At 39.5% G+C, this 16178-nt stretch overlaps 1 long non-coding RNA gene across 1 annotated transcript; it reads left to right on the top strand.

The window, feature by feature from the left end:
- Window positions 1–1073: 1073 nt before the first annotated feature.
- Window positions 1074–14290, top strand: LOC135579047 (uncharacterized). Its single transcript, XR_010471334.1, has 3 exons — window positions 1074–2322; window positions 4274–4712; window positions 13281–14290. It is a non-coding gene; the product is annotated as an uncharacterized LOC135579047 (long non-coding RNA).
- The last annotated feature ends 1888 nt before the right edge of the window (window positions 14291–16178 follow it).

The following is a 16178-nucleotide window of genomic DNA, read 5'->3' on the forward strand; positions in this document are numbered from 1 at the left end:
GCTGCAAAACACTACCTGGACTGCTGTCCTCACTGTGCATCTGTAATTACGGACAGCCTGCTTCAAACTTATTTGAAACAATTGACCAAGGTAGGCATTTTTGATAGTATTAAACCAATTTCCTTCCCCTTTGAAAAAGGAAAAAAGGTGTCAGTTTTGTTTTAAGCCTTGTTTCAGTTCAACTGAAGACACTGCAAAAGCATCTGCTCTAGTAAAGGTACACAGGAAACATCCTGCCACTTCTTCTGTTACTACAATCAAGTTTAAAACAAAATCAAACATAAAACTGTGTCACTCATCATAACACTGAAGCATTGCCCATTTTCCAGCTCTATTTTACTATTTGGTCACCTCTTATCATTATAAGCGAAAGTATTGATTGCTTCAGAAAAAAAAACTCCAAATTCCATAGTCAACATGAAAGGGCAAAATAGAAATACCTTCTAGATAGACAAATATATTTAAAATTACCACTTATATTTTATTGGTGTTCTATTGAGTACTATGCTATTTTAACTAAAGTTTTTAAATGAGTAATGAAAAGCTGGTTTCAGTACTAATACTGAGCTCATGTTTATTTTTGCTTCCAAGTTAACTGGTATTTGTGTGCATCATGAGAACTCTAGGTGACAAAGGCCATCTTGAGTGAAAGAGAACATAGGATTAAATTACCTGTCCTTAATAGTCACATAAAAAATAAAAAATTAAAGGACACCATATCAGCAATATCAGTTACCCACTTACTTTCAATGAAGTTTTAACACTTCGTGGAAGCTTTCGAGTCTTTAAGGAAAAGCTAATTTTCCACTTGTGACAGTTCAATTTAATCAGGCCTTCTTTGTCCATAGGTACACTGTTTGAGCATCTGGCCCTTTTTTTCAAGGAAAATTCAGTAAATAGAGCCATAAATTAAATAATTAATATTCCTTTTACTGTTAAAATACCCAAAGAAACTGAATAATATTAGCATGTGAACTTTGTAGAAACTTAACCTTAGTACAAAAGTTATCCCAGATTGCTATCCAGTACGCAGATACTGGGAAAGTGTCGGTGACCAGAATTCAGTAGTTTCTGTCCCTGTTTCTTTTTTGATCAAAGTGGAAGTTGGGACACGCTGGAATGAACTCCCAGTGTTGCACACTGCAGGTGTGGAGAGCCACAGTCCTTCATTATTACAGTTCTTGGTGTCTGAGCAATTTATATAAATATATAGGAGGAAATGAAGAATTGCTCTGGCATCTGGGTTTTTTTTTTAGTCTGTTTGTTTGTTTCAGGTAGATCCCAGAATCTGTGCCTGTTTAAGCCAGAATTTGAAAGTTACAAGAGTGTTAATAAATCACACATTCCTACATACTGCATAGCATGTACAGCTCAGAGAGACCATGCAATCTAAAAAAGTTTGAATGCACCCATAATATAATGGAGGATATAGATCTTCCTTGTTCTATAGACTTCCTGTGTATTCTTCAAAAATATTTTTTGTCTGAGAGAAACAAGCAAAGTCAAAATCAACCTTTAAACTCAAGGAAAGCTACAGTTTGAACATAGCTGCCATCCTATAAGACAGCTGCAGTGGAAGTTACACTTCCTAATGGAACTGGAAAGCTTCAGGGAAACTATAAATGTCCCAGTCTTAAATAGAACATATTTTCTGGTTTGGAAAATAATCTACTTTTCAAATATTTTATTTTATTCCTAAGATGAGTGACATCAAGCTTTTTCAAATTTTTGGTTTACTGAAAATCTGGGAGAGAAGAAGCAGGAGGAGAGCTGTTTCCAAAGTGAAACAGTATTGCACATGGTCCCTGGAGACTCAGCATGCTTCTGCTGTCCTTCAGCCATAAGACCATTTACATCAAAATGTCATTTTGTAGGGTTCCTCAACTACTGTTTATTCAGCTCTCAGTCAAACTTCGAAGTCCTGTTACTCAGAACCTCAAATCAGTCCAGATCTAAACAGTTGAGAAGCTACTTCCAAAATTGACAAAGAGCTAAAGAAGACAAGTTTTAACTGTTAGATACCCTGGGGAAAAAAAAAAAAAAAAAGTTCAAAATGGCAGGACATCTGTTATACAACTACTTATCAAAGCAAGACAAATTTACTTTTATCATGAATATATTCAGATCAAGAGGTAGAACCCACCCCCCTTTTTTTTCTCATTTCCTGTTATTGTTGCTGCAGCTGTATATTTCTTCTTCAATTTCACTTTGTGCTTTCAAAAAAGAGCTAAGTTGTGACTCTTGGCTTAAAATTGTGTTAAAATTGTGAATCTTGGTTTTGAATTACTTGATCACCGAAGACCAGTATCAAAGTGAAAGGGGGTAAGTATATATCTGTTCTATCTACATCATGTTCACATTCTTGAAGTACCAGGAATCTCTTTTGGATTTGACAAATTGAATTTGGAGTGACTGATGAAAAAAAAAGTTGATGATAAAATACTTGTGTTTCCTCAGAATCTTTAAAACATCTTTCCTCAGTTTTCAGTTTATTTCTAGAGCAAGTTAAAGCTTCCTTTCCATCAGGATTTTTTCTGATCTTACTGTAGAACCATGAGAATGTGGGTAGGTTGCTAATATCCATAGGAGATTGCTCTCATTTCCACTGCATTTTACTGATGATTTGTCTGGAAGATAAAAGAAGTTAGTTCTAAAGCAAACAAAACATGCATATATAATCTTTCTTGCTACACAGTTTCTGAAGGTTACTTTTCCTTCTAGACTGTTCTTTTCTAACATAATCTGGATAATTTCACATTCTTCAGTTTATAACACAGACGACTAAAATGGCCAACAACTGAGAAACATTTTTTTCTTTTTTTTCACAGCATAATTGAAAATACATCTCTCAGTTGTCACAGTTATAGCATACATCTGCAAGCAGACACCCCTGCATAAATACATATCTACATCATACAAATGAGAAAATTTTTCACATTAAAAATCCAATTATTGTAGGAAAACATTTCTTTGTTATACTTTTTCTTGGTTTTTGTTTTGGTTGGGTTTGGTTGTTTTGTTGATGTTGTTTGTGGTTTGTTTAATATCTTTTTTTAATATCATCATATCTGAAGCTTTTTGTTTACTCTTCTCAAATTAAGTAGAAGTAATTTGCTGTGGAATGCTGTGGAATACAATATTCTGGGTTCTTGACTGGTTGAAAATAATTTCAAACTTTTTAGGGAAAGAGTATTATTATGTATTTCCTCAGTAATCAGGAACATGGGATTTGGAAAAGCAGCAACATTTGGAGTCTAGAGTAAAAAACATACCGCCTCCTGTTTGGTTACAGCTGAACACTCACGATCTTTTTGGTTTTGTTTCTCATTCCTTCAACATATATAACTTAATTTTCCTTCCAGATTATTCATCCAAGGGGAAAAGTACAATTTTTTAAAAATGTAATTACAGCTAGGTGTCCTACTCCAAGTGCTATCAGGCACAATATGTCTTCCCCTACAGAAGACAAACCTATTGAAGTCATAATCCCTCTTGTCATTTAACATTAGTCTGGGTCCACATTAGAAAGCATACTGTGAGAAGGAATAATTTTCTATCTTTATATTGATTAAAATATTCTGAAATTCCAGTTCCATGAACATGAACCTCAAGTGCCATTCATATAATGAGGCTGTTCTGTATGCTGCCTGTGCAGCTGGTACTTTGTTGGGTGCATGATAAGTGATACCTATAGCTGATATAGGTAGAGCTGACAGAGTTAAGAATATTGAGCCATGAGAGGGTCTAAACAGGTTGTTCTCTGACAGGCAGCTGCCTCTGGGTCATGTTCAGTCTGTCTACCCTAGGGTCTTCATTTTCACTTTGCAGGACACAAAGGGCAGCCTTCTAAACCAAACAACCTGACTCTTAGCATGTGAATTAGAAGTCTGTATTTTTAATATGATCAGTAGAAAACAAACAAACAAACAAACAAACAACAAACATAACTGCTTCTTCATGAGGCTTTGATTGAAATTTACCACCCACTACAACAAACTACGAGTTGTTTGTTAATGTCAGGAGCTGGGAGGACTGAAACATTTTTTTCCTTCCCTCACAAGCCATTTTTCCTGAATGTTTTCCTCCTAACTGTTGTTACATAAAATGCTCATCAGATTTTAAAACCTTAATTCAAACTCTTTACTAGTCTATCAGTGAAGAAAACTCTCCAGGCTCCTCCTGAGGTGTCCCTGAGATCCTACAAAGAGTAATTCAGTGTCTAAGTCAGGAGACAGTGTCTCTCTGCTAACTGTAAGCCTGGGTGTCTCTGCAGAGGGACGGAACGCTGCCATGCTGCACCTCGAGTTTCCCAAAGCAAGCCAGCAGGAGATGTGAGGAGCAGAAGTGACACAGAAAAAGGTCCTGAGTCCAGGCTTTGCAGCAGTTCTCCTTATTCAGGAGGCAAAATCCTCTTTCCAGGGCATGGTGCAGGAAACAGCAGGACCGTTGGTGGGGGAGATACTTATGATTAGAGCACACACCAGGGAAACTGAGGTCCTGCGATGCTGGCCAGCCTCCTTCAGATGGGATTTCAACCAGTAACTTTGTTTTCCTGGAAGATGCCTTAAAAGCAAATATGGAGAAGCTGCTGCGTCGCCCCACAGAAAACAGTACCATGAGCTCAAGAGAGAAAACCAGTGAGAAACAGCTTCGTTCTCTGGCCTCTGTGGGAAAGAGGAAGCCCTGGGGTCTGCTCACAATAACTGAAAAGAGTAAGTAGTTTGTGACTGGTAATAAAAACATGACAGCTGGCAGGGATGGTAGATGGCATGAGAAGCTTGAGCCAGGGGTATCAGCAAACATAGAGCAGATTGCGGTTGTGATTACAGAGTTCCAGGAGCTGGAGTAGAGGGGAAGTTTTGGCTGCCCTGAGTTCCCAGGTGGTGGCGGAGTACTGCTTTGCACCGGAAAAGGGTGTTAGAAGAAGCTGTGTCTCCATGGACATTGAAAGTTTTGCTTCCTCCCTCATCCTGGAGCTTGTGAAAAGTCTACAGGTTATTTCACACTGCATCAGCAGCTTGCATGGGAATGAAACAAATCATGATGAGCCTTTACTCTAGTAATTCTCAAGGGTTCATCGAAAAAGGGGGAAACATAATCCTAAATCAGTAAGTACACAAAAACTAGCTTCTGATCAAAATTACACATTTTGCTTACTTTCTTGAAAACTAGCTTTTCCCTAAATTGCATACATAGACTTTTAGATTAAAAAGATATTTAAATAAGTGTAAGTAGTAGGGCAAATCTGTGGCTTCCCTATTACAGAGGAATAAGGTATCATAAAACACCTCCTACTCGCCTGCTGGGAGAACAAGAATATGTGAGGCAATTTTCCCCTTTCCCATGCATGTAGGCAGAGGGTGGGTTGGCAAGGGGAAAAAATAGGAGAAAGATTGATTGATATGCTACTGAAAAGGCAAGATAGACTAAATAGACTAAAAAAAAAAAATTAGACCAGAGGTAAAGATAGACCAGTCTGCCCAGTGTATAATAGGAAGAACAGAAATAATACATTGGATAATTCGTATAAGACAGTCACCCAAAGCTTTATTTAAAACCTGAGTTGTTAAATAAAACAAAAAAGTTCTGTCTATTTAAGAATGATAAATGAGTTTTAAAATATTTTTTTTATCTGGCCACTTGAAAACCAAAAATTTGTAATAAGCAATACACTGCATGGACAAAATTACTCCAACAAACTTCCTTAAAAATCACTTTGGTGTTCAAAATGAGTGTTAATTTGAGTAAAGTACTACACACTAACACCAACGTTAAACAGGATTTGTGCTGACTGATTTAATGCCATCTGTTCACAACTCAGATGTTACTTTCTCTAGCTTTCAAATAGGGAAAACAAAGGCAAAACTTGCTCTTCCCAAACTCAGTTAAGGTAGTTACTGAACTTAGTTGAATACTCAACATTTATTGAACTGTTTCTTTGAAAAATAGCACTGATACCGTACTGCTCAGTCACACTTGAGCAAAAAGCACACTCTGCAAGATATCAATGTTTCAAAGAGAAGGAAGGAATAAGTATTGTAATTAGCAAATATTTTGCTAACAGCTAGAAATGTACATCCACTCTGTAGACTTGTTGGAACATAAACTGCTTTTTTTTTTTCTTTTCCTACATCTGGTATCCATAAAAAAAAAAAAAAATGACCTAGCAACCAAACTTTACATATAACATTTTAAAGAGGCAGTACACAATAAATTACTCCCCTCTTTAAATAATATGGGAGCCTTTTCCTGAAACAAATAAATAGAATTAACAGATTAGGGGTTATTTGACGTGTCAGCCAATTTAGATATAAAACAGCTATACGTTTTCAATTTGCTGACGGTGGTTTGAGTCTGGGATTATTGACAGTCACAATTTGCAGACAAAATTCCCTTCTGGCTTAATTCCTTTGATTTCATTTAATTCCCCTGATTTCATCTGAGCTGTTTCTTCTGAGAAAAGACCGGTGCCCTCACAGCCTTCTGCTCACCGGGGGCTGAGGGTACGGGGGCGTGGGGGAGGTAAAACGGTTCGTTACCGCATCCCGTGAAGCGGTGCCCTCCTCACCGCCCAAGAGAAGCCCCGAGCGGACCCGGCGCCCCGGCCTCTTCCCCATCACTCCCGAGGCCGCTGCCCCGGGTGGGGTACGGCGGGGACCGGAGCAGCACCACTGGGCTCGTCCCGCCGCCGTGCCCGCCGCCGCCGCGCCCCCTGCTGCCCCAAAGCAGCCGCTGGGGGGCAGCAGGGGGCGCGGCGCTGGCTGCGGCGCGGCGTCGGGCCCACAGGTCGTGGGGTTCGAGTCCCGCTCGCGGTCAGTATCGGCATCTTCCCCGTCAAAGCCAAGAAATGGGTGTCTCGGGAGGAAGGGAGCTGTGAGGAACGGAAAAAAGCTGGGAAGTCGGCAGCGGGCAGTGTTTGCCAGCCACTTTGTCTCGGCAGGTGACAGCTTTGGGGAGCCAAACACGAGTCAAATGTGGACGCCCAGTACTGACATCACACTACTTGCTGTTTCGAGAACAAAGAACTCTTACTTTCATAGAATCATTCCAGTTGGAAGAGACCTTTAAGATCATCGAGTCCAACTATTACCTAAATCTAGCACTAAGCCAGTCCCTAAGAGCCTCATCCATATGTCTTTCAGGTAGTTGCAGAGAGTGATAAGGTCTCCTCTCAGCCTCTTTTTCTCCAGGTTAAACAGCCCCAGTTCCCTCAGCTGCTCCTCATCAGACTTGCCCAGACTCCCCATGACCAACAGTAATCACTTAGATATTTCCCATCTGGTTATTCTGCTGGAGTAAATAGTTGTTCCATTTTAGGTCAAGGGCCAGAAATCTCTCAGCAGTATTGGGGTCAACAGAAACCTCCTGGGGCTCCATCTGGGGATGGACCAAGGTCTGCACTTGAGATGACAGTCACCCTGCAGCTCCTCTGGTCCCTAAGCAACTGGCCCAGGTCTGGCATTCAGGAAAGCGTCAGGTGTTACTGCAGAGGCCATGGCCAACTTGAGCCCAGAGGGTGTTTTCATGGGCCAGCTGCATGCTAGGCTCCATTATGAGAAGAATGGCCAATGGATTGAGGGAAGTTACTGTTCCCCTCTACTTGACACTGGCATATAACAGTCAGTGTTGAGGATCCCCAGTTACAGGCAGAAGCTGATCCAGTGATGGGTGACTGAGATGGTCAGGGCTTAAATCATACCCTACAAAAAAGGGATTGAGGGACTGGGCTTTTGTGGTCTTGAGAAGAGAAGGCTAAGGAGGGACCTAGTGATTGCTTGTCACCACTTGAAGGGCCATTATGAAGATGACAATAGTGCCAGATGATGTAAAGACTGGGCAAATACTACACATTTGATCTTGGGAGGTTTCATTTGGGCATGGGGCGGGGGGAGAAGTCAGGAGAAGTTGCCAGCAACATCAAGAAATCTGTCCTTGAAGGGTTTCAGACATCAAAGCTGACCAGGGAGTGGGGTAACAGTCCTGTTTTGAGTCAGGAGTTGGACTCGATGATCTCCAGAAACTTCCTCCAACCAATGTTTCATGATTACATGGTGTGTATGCTTGTCAAATTTGACAGTTCTAGCTTTCTACACAAATTAAGAATATACAGAAAAGCACAGAAAATTACTGGAATTCACCCATAAGTTTTGTATTTTTGTTGTACCAAGTATATAGTGCAATACATAGTTTATTACTGTTGCATGTTAATGCTGTATGTCCCTGCATTTGTAAACACATTTATAGCTGGGTGAAAGAGCCTAAGCTTTCATTCATTTCTATGATGGAATAAATTCCTTTGACATAAACCTTAACATAGGCTTTATTGGGTTATAAGTACCCTTGTCCTGCAACCACTTATGAAATAAATTAGTGGACCTATTTTGAATTTTTTAGCTCAACAGGTTTTTTAAAAGCACTTTTTTTTAAAAAGTAGGGTTTTTTTTAAAAGTAGGATTTTTAAAGCACTTTCAGTCTTAGTAGTAAAAAGACCATCACTTTGCCTTAGGCACCACGTGCTGTTAAAAGATAACAATTCTGTGAAATAGGTGTTATGTTATGCCTCCTGGTTGCAAGATGTAGATCTCTGAAAATATACTGGGAGTAATCAAGTGGTAGATCTGAATCTAGACAACACAAAAATTTTACCTCAGTATCACCAAGAACTAGCACTACTGTTGAGAACTGTAACTATTAACTCCTGACTACAGAGCCTAATTTATCAAGATGTCATATAAAACACAAAATTAATTCAATTTGTGATAATACACTTGACTATATTCAAGATGTCTCTTCCAGAAGCAGAAATTAGTCTTGAGCAACAAAAGGTTTATCTGAAAAAATCTAGTTGAGTCCTGAAAGGGTGAGTTTTCATGCTTTTTATCTTAGGAAGCAAAATTGAGTCTCAGTTGCTTCACAAACTGTAGCTTTAGTCAAAAGCAGAAATTCAAAGCATTACTGTCAGCACCTGCAATGAAAAATATCCAGCTGCAATACTTAGCAAGGAAGAAAAGAGTAAGTAGGTGAAATCTTCTTACATTTTTGCAAATGGTGTTTGAAAGTGACAGTTAAAAAAGCAAGGTGGTTTTGTCAAATCAATACTGATTGATAAGTAATGGTCTATCCATGAAAACAGCAACCCAGGTTTGCTGCATTTTATCCAAGAAAAAAGGTTCTTTTTCATAAGACCCAAAAGTGTGAGAGCTCATGAGTGAGGTAAAGAAGATTTGATCTAAACAGTTCTCTCTTTGTGATTCAACAACCATGGAGTTAACATACATTTCAAAGTGTTAATAATAATAGTAATAATTAAAAGCAAAACAAACAAACACAAACAAACCAACAAACCCTTATAAACTGAATGTACAACTCAGAATACGTTTTTTCTCATTCTTCAAAAAACTCGTTCACAAGTGACTTAATACAGCCTACGGTATTTGTTTCTTCAACATCAAGATACCTCCTGTTTTTTTTTTTTAAAGATTAGTGGCTCTTTGTCAATTGAAATAAATGGAAGGAAAAGTGAACTACTCCTATAGACTCCTCCAGTGCACTGAAGATAACTTTCTTATGCAAATAGTGGAGGAGCTGACCAGGAGAGGTGCACTGCTGGACCTCATTCTCACTAACAAGGAGGGTCTGGTTGAAGCGATAAAGGTTGAGGGCTGCCTTGGTTGCAGCGATCATGGGATGGTAGAGTTCAGGATCTTGTGCGGCAGGAACAGAGCGGCGAGCAGAATTGCAACCCTGGACTTCAGCAGGGCAAACTTTGGCCTTTTCAGACAATTGCTGGGGGAAATCCCATGGGCAAAGCTGCTTGAAGGTAAAGGGGCCCAAGATAGTTGGTTAGTGTTCAGGGACTGTTTCTACCGGGCACAAGATCAGAGCATCCCGACATGCAGGAAGTCAAGGAAGGGAGCCAGGAGACCTGCGTGGCTAAACAGGGGGCTGCTGGGTAAGCTCAGGTGGAAGAGGAGAGTTTACAGATCATGGAAGAAGAGGCTGGCCACTTGGGAAGAATATAAGGCTGTTGTCAAGGGATGTAGGGAGGCAACTAGGAAAGCTAAGGCCTTGTTAGAATTAAAGCTGGCACAAGGGGTCAAGGACAACAGAAAGAGCTTTTTCAAATATGTGGCAGATAAAACTAACACCAGAGGCAATGTAGGCCCATTGATGAATGAGGTGGGTGCCCTGGTGACAGAGGATACAGAGAAGGCACAGTTACTGAATGCCTTCTTTGTTTCTGTCTACCCTGCCGGAGGCTGTTCTGGGGAGCCCCCTACCCCTGAGGCCCCAGAGGAAGTCAGGACAGTCCAAGAATTTGCCTTGGTTGATGAGGACGGGGTTAAGGAACAATTAGGCAATCTGAACATCCACAAATCCATGGGCCCAGATGGGATGCACCCATGGGTGTTGAGGGAGCTGGCTGACGTCATTGCTGGGCCACCCTCCATCATCTTTGCCAAGTCCTGGGAGACAGGAGAGGTGCCTGAGGACTGGAGGAAAGCTAACATCACCCCAGTCTTCAAAAAGGGCAAGAAGGAAGACCTGGGTAGTTATAGACCAGTCAGCCTCACCTCCATTCCTGGGAAAGTAATGGAACGACTTATCCTTGGTGCCATCTCAAGGCATATCAAGGATAAGAGGGTCATTAGGGGCAGTCAACATGGCTTCACCAAGGGGAAGTTGTGCTTGACCAACCTCATAGCCTTTTATGAAGATATAATGAGGTGGATAGATGATGGCAGGGCAGTGGATGTGGTCTACCTTGACTTCAATAAAGCATTTGACACAGTCTCCCACAGCATTCTCATAGCTAAACTGAGGAAGTGTGGTCTGGACGATCGGGTAGTGAGGTGGACTGCAAACTGGCTGAAGGGAAGAAGCCAGAGAGTCATGGTCAATGTGGCAGAGTCCGGTTGGAGGCCTGTATCTAGTGGAGTGCCTCAAGGGTTGGTGCTGGGGCCAGTACTGTTCAATATATTCATCAATGACTTGGATGAGGGACTAGAGTCTACTATCAGCAAGTTTGCTGATGACACCGAGCTGGGAGGAGTGGCTGACACACCAGAAGGCTGTGCTGCCATCCAGCATGACCTGGACAGGCTGGAGAGCTGGGCAGGGAAAAATTTAATGAAATATAACAAGGGCAAATGTAGAGTATTGCATCTGGGAAGGAACAACCCCAGGTTCCAGTATAAGTTGGGGAATGATCCATTAGAGAGCAGTGTAGAGGAAAGGGACCTTGGGATCCTGGTGGACAGCAGGATGACCATGAGCCAGCACTGTGCCCTTGCAGCCAAGAGGGCCAATGGCATCCTGGGGTGTATAAGAAGGGGGGTGGTTAGTAGGTCGAGAGAGGTTCTCCTCCCCCTCTACTCTGCCCTGGTGAGACCACACCTGGAATATTGTGTCCAGTTCTGGGCTCCTCAGTTCAAGAAGGACAGGGAACTGCTGGAGAGAGTCCAGTGTAGGTCAACCAAGATGATTAAGGGAGTGGAAAACCTCCCTTATGAGGAAAGACTGAGGGAGCTGAGTCTCTTTAGTTTGGAGAAGAGGAGACTGAGGGGTGACCTTATTAATGTTTATAAATATACAAAGGGTGAGTGTCACAAGGATGGAGCCAGGCTCTTCTTGGTGACAAATAATGGTAGGACAAGGGGTAATGGGTTTAAGCTGGAATATAAGAGGTTCCACTTAAATTTGAGAAGAAACTTCTTCTCAGTGAGGGTAACAGAGCACTGGAACAGGCTGCCCAGGGGTGTTGTGGAGTCTCCTACTCTGGAGACATTCAAAACCCGCCTGGACACGTTCCTGTGTAGTCTCATCTAGATGTTCCTGCTCCGGCAGGGGAATTGGACTAGATGATCTTTTGAGGTCACTTCCAATCCCTAGTATTCTATGATTCTATGATTCTATGATTCTATGATTCTATATCAGACCTCCTGCCAAATAATGTTTATTATTGCATTCGGCACCATATCTGTGGTCTGAGCCCTCAGCTGGCCTCCATCAGGAGTGCCATGACTTAGTCTTTCAACTTCATCCATGGAAGATCATTAAAAACAGCTTTCTTTAGGAAGTAGATATTACCTACACAAGCTCCTTTTTTAATATTTAAGATAACTAAGCAAGAAACGTGTACTACCACACTTTTTAGAGGTGAAGAATGGCCTAAGGGAATTCCTCACCCGTGGATGGGATGCCAATTCTCAACCCGCTCTGAAAGAAAAGTGGTAATAGAAAAAAGTGATATGTCTAAATGACATTTTTCTTCACCTTAATTACTTTAATACTGTTCTACAGCCTGTGCTGGAGCACCAAAAAAAAAAAAAAAAGAAAAAAAGCATGCAGATTTTATTCAAGCACTATTAGTGATGTCAAGTATTTTTTAGGAAAGACAAAACCTGTCATGTCACCCAGATAAACAGAGATATACGGGAATATCTGAGAGCACAGAGTAACATCAGAAAATCACAGAGGGTAGAAGGGTTGTGTTTGCATCCACACAACCTCTGCAATGAGCCAGGGGCTGGTTCTTCCTCTGCGGATGGTGGGGTCCATCCCCTCAAACCATTAAAAGCCTTGGTAAAAACTTTTATCAGTCTTATTTCCCTCATGTGCTAAGTGTAGACCTTGCACGTGCTGGTGACAAACCTGGCACAGCAACACACTGAATGAGATGTAAACATCAGAGCAGGCGTGCACTGTCCTCCACAGGGACTTCACCAGTTCTCTCCAATGTCACGGAGACAGGCGCACAGCAGCTCAAACATGAAAAAGGGACCATAGGAAAAAGTTCCCAAACCTTTTCATTTTTTTTCTGTTTTCTAATATAAAACAACTGAATGTTCTCATCCTGTTAGCATTGTGATGGTGGATAACCAGTACAGCTTATGCTGTGTACATGTTTGTTTTATCAGACCTCTGGTGTGAATATGCACTTGCATGTATGCACAAGTTGACTACGAAGTTTTCTTTTAATAGCCACATAGTGTTACACCTAAAAAACAGTAGAACTTCCAGTAGAACGAACTATCCACAAAACTGTATCTGGTTTTGTTTCAGAAGAAACAGTTTTGTTTTGTTTTTCAAAAGAAAAAAGCCCATAAATGAGCTAACATTTACTTTGTGTGATAAGGAGATAAGGGCTCAGAAGTGAACAAGAGAGGTATGTCATTTCATAATGTAGATGTACCTTTTGAGATTTTAAGATTCCACAAGCATCCAAAACCAAATTTAAATAAGGTCTAATGGTTTGTATGGATTTTTTTTTTTTCCAGCTTTTCAAAATGATAAGGAAATACCAACACATGAATGAACAAGTCAACACACAACTTTTATAATGGATAACAGAACAGAGCACTTCTGGAATTAAACACAGCTGAACTGCAAGTAGCCTTAGATGGGTAATTTTAATTACATTTGGACAGAGACCATTTTCCCGGTTTCATCAAGTGGGAATTTTTGCTATTAATAATGTTGCATTCTACTTTTTTTTATATGAGAGTGTGTTTTTGAGGCAAGTCTAAAACCAGAGTGGTTTCATTTTAGAAAGATTTAATGATCACTTAATAATTGCAACATCCAGTCATACATAAAATTTTGAACAGCTTTCTGATAATCAAAGGGTTATTCTTCATATTTAAGAGTGTGCTAAAAGCTTATGTTTAAAGTTTAAGAATTAATGAAACAAATACCACCTCATGGGTTTAGTAAAAGACTATATATACATATATATATATATGGGAGAAATTAGGTTAATGAGAAATATAATGTGGTATCTCTTCAGAATATAAAGAGAATATAAATAATTTTAAAATTGTAGAGATAATTTTACAGACAGTATTATGCATTAAGACTGGAAAGCGATGCTTATGAAAACTAACCAGAGTCCTTATTCATTATGTGTACAAATAAAGAAATTTTAGAAAATACATATTTGGATAAATAATTTCAGCTACATTTAACATTGCATTGTTAATTGTGTAAATAAAACAAAGCCAATACTGTCACATTATCCAAGCTGTATAGAGAGCATGATTACATTCCCTATATTATACGCATTACTTTCAAAACTTCTAGAAATAGTACGAGCTCAAATGCTCTTCAAAATTAGAACTGGAAGACAATCTATTCTTCCATTAATAGGTCACTTTACTTGTTAAATCAATCTCAGAATTAATACCTTAGGTTTCATTTGAAACCTTCATGAAAGTTTCAAATTTTTTTACACTTAAAACTTTCAGGTATGCACAACTGATGAAGCATCCTTCCATAGCGATTTTTAGGGTAAAATTTCTCTCAGCAGATTTTTGGCGTCAGTTGTGTAAGAAATTGCATCTGAGCTAGTAACACTAGTTCTCCCTCTAATCAAAAGAGAGAAGAATGTTCACAGTACTATTCATCTCACCAGCTTTAGGTTTCTTTGTTAATGTGTAATAAATTCCACCAAAGAATCACCTGTTTCTTTCCACCAGTTGCCAAAGAAATGACTGGCACATAGCCTATCCTTTTTCACCTAGCCATCCTTTAGAACACCCTGCCTTGTATTTTAAAATAATCAATGGAGTAAGTTTTGCCTGTACTCCTAGAATGCTAGATTCCTTGGATTATGTATTTTGACATGTAACAGTTTCATCATCATTTGCATTGAGTCTCTCAGAACCTAAATTACTGTGAAAATGCAGCAGCATTAATTTTATCTACAGTACCTTGGATTACTGAATATTAGCCTTTCTTTTTTTTATTTGGTGTGATTTTTTTTTTCCTGTGATTTTCAGCAGTTGTTCTCAGATATTTACAGATACTGTAAAGTCACTTCTACAGGTGTCTGTATGTCTCAAATGGAAATATTCATCACTTGAAGAGAACAAACACATGCATGAAAACCAAAATTCATACAGAAATAGCTGAACAGGAAGACTTGTGTATGTAACTGGCACTGTACTATATGAAATAGCATTTGAGTATGTGTTGTACCAGATATTGAGTTTGGGAAGGATATAGTGTAACAAGAGCATGTTCAAAAGCTGCATTTACCTGGAGCTTCTTTGTGCTTGGAGGATATAATGACATACATATAAAAAAACATACATATAAAAAGAGTACAGCACTCTCATTCTGTAATTTTGAGATACATCTGATCAATATAACAGACCCACATATCAGTTTACAGAATTTTGCCTCATAACTTTACCTTGTATGCAAAGCTAGAAAACACAATCAAAGTCATTTGAGACTGTTGAGATAAGAAGAATTATATATATTTATGAGAGCTTTTGGGAACAATCAGCACCAACTTGTACATCAGTGAAATACAATTCATTGTAAGAAAAGAAGCCTGAAAATAAAAATGTAATAGAACATTTTGTTTTGTATAAATGTGAAGTTGCATTAAGGCAGCTACTTCACCAAAACCTAAAAAACCCCAAACAAACAAACAAAATAACCACAAAACAATCAAACAAAAAACTTAGTAAAATTCTTGTTGACTTGAAAGCAGTGGTTAATGTCACCTGACTTTCTAACACAACTCATTTTAAACAGATTGTATAGACCTATTTCCACATTTCTACAGCAGTAGGGAGGGAAGAGAGGAATCTTCAGTAAAGTAAATCCAACTTCACAAGTGTGTTGTGGTTTAACCCAGCAGGCAGCTGAACAGCACACACAGCCATTCACATCAACCTAATTATGAGAGAAACCCTCAGAGGTAGTTGGACTAGATGATCTTTGTAGGTCCTTTCCAGCTGAAATTATTCTATTCTATTCTATTCTATTCTATTCTATTCTATTCTATTCTATTCTATTCTATTCTATTCTATTCTATTCTATTCTATTCTATTCTATTCTATTCTATCCTCACATCATTCCCTTTTCTGCTGTCTCCTCACTGATATTTCCATGTCTGAGGTTCTGACTGCATTGTCTTGCTCTGCTTTTCTGTTTAATCCATTTGAAATAAGAGTTTTTTTCAGTAAATTCTCAATACCGGGTTCCAGGTACAAAAGGCTCAGATAAGCATTCATCTTTTGAATTTTTTTTTCTGGCCCTTCAGATGTTTAGGACACTCACTAGTCATGTTCAGCTATCTCCTAATTAGCATGAGGAGCTCTTTCAGGTTTTGTTTTACAACACATCTATTCTGTGAATATTTCCCCTGGTGGAAAAACCTGCAA

The sequence above is a fragment of the Columba livia genome, chromosome 1, assembly GCF_036013475.1.
Source record: "Columba livia isolate bColLiv1 breed racing homer chromosome 1, bColLiv1.pat.W.v2, whole genome shotgun sequence".
Taxonomy (NCBI): Eukaryota; Metazoa; Chordata; class Aves; order Columbiformes; family Columbidae; genus Columba; species Columba livia.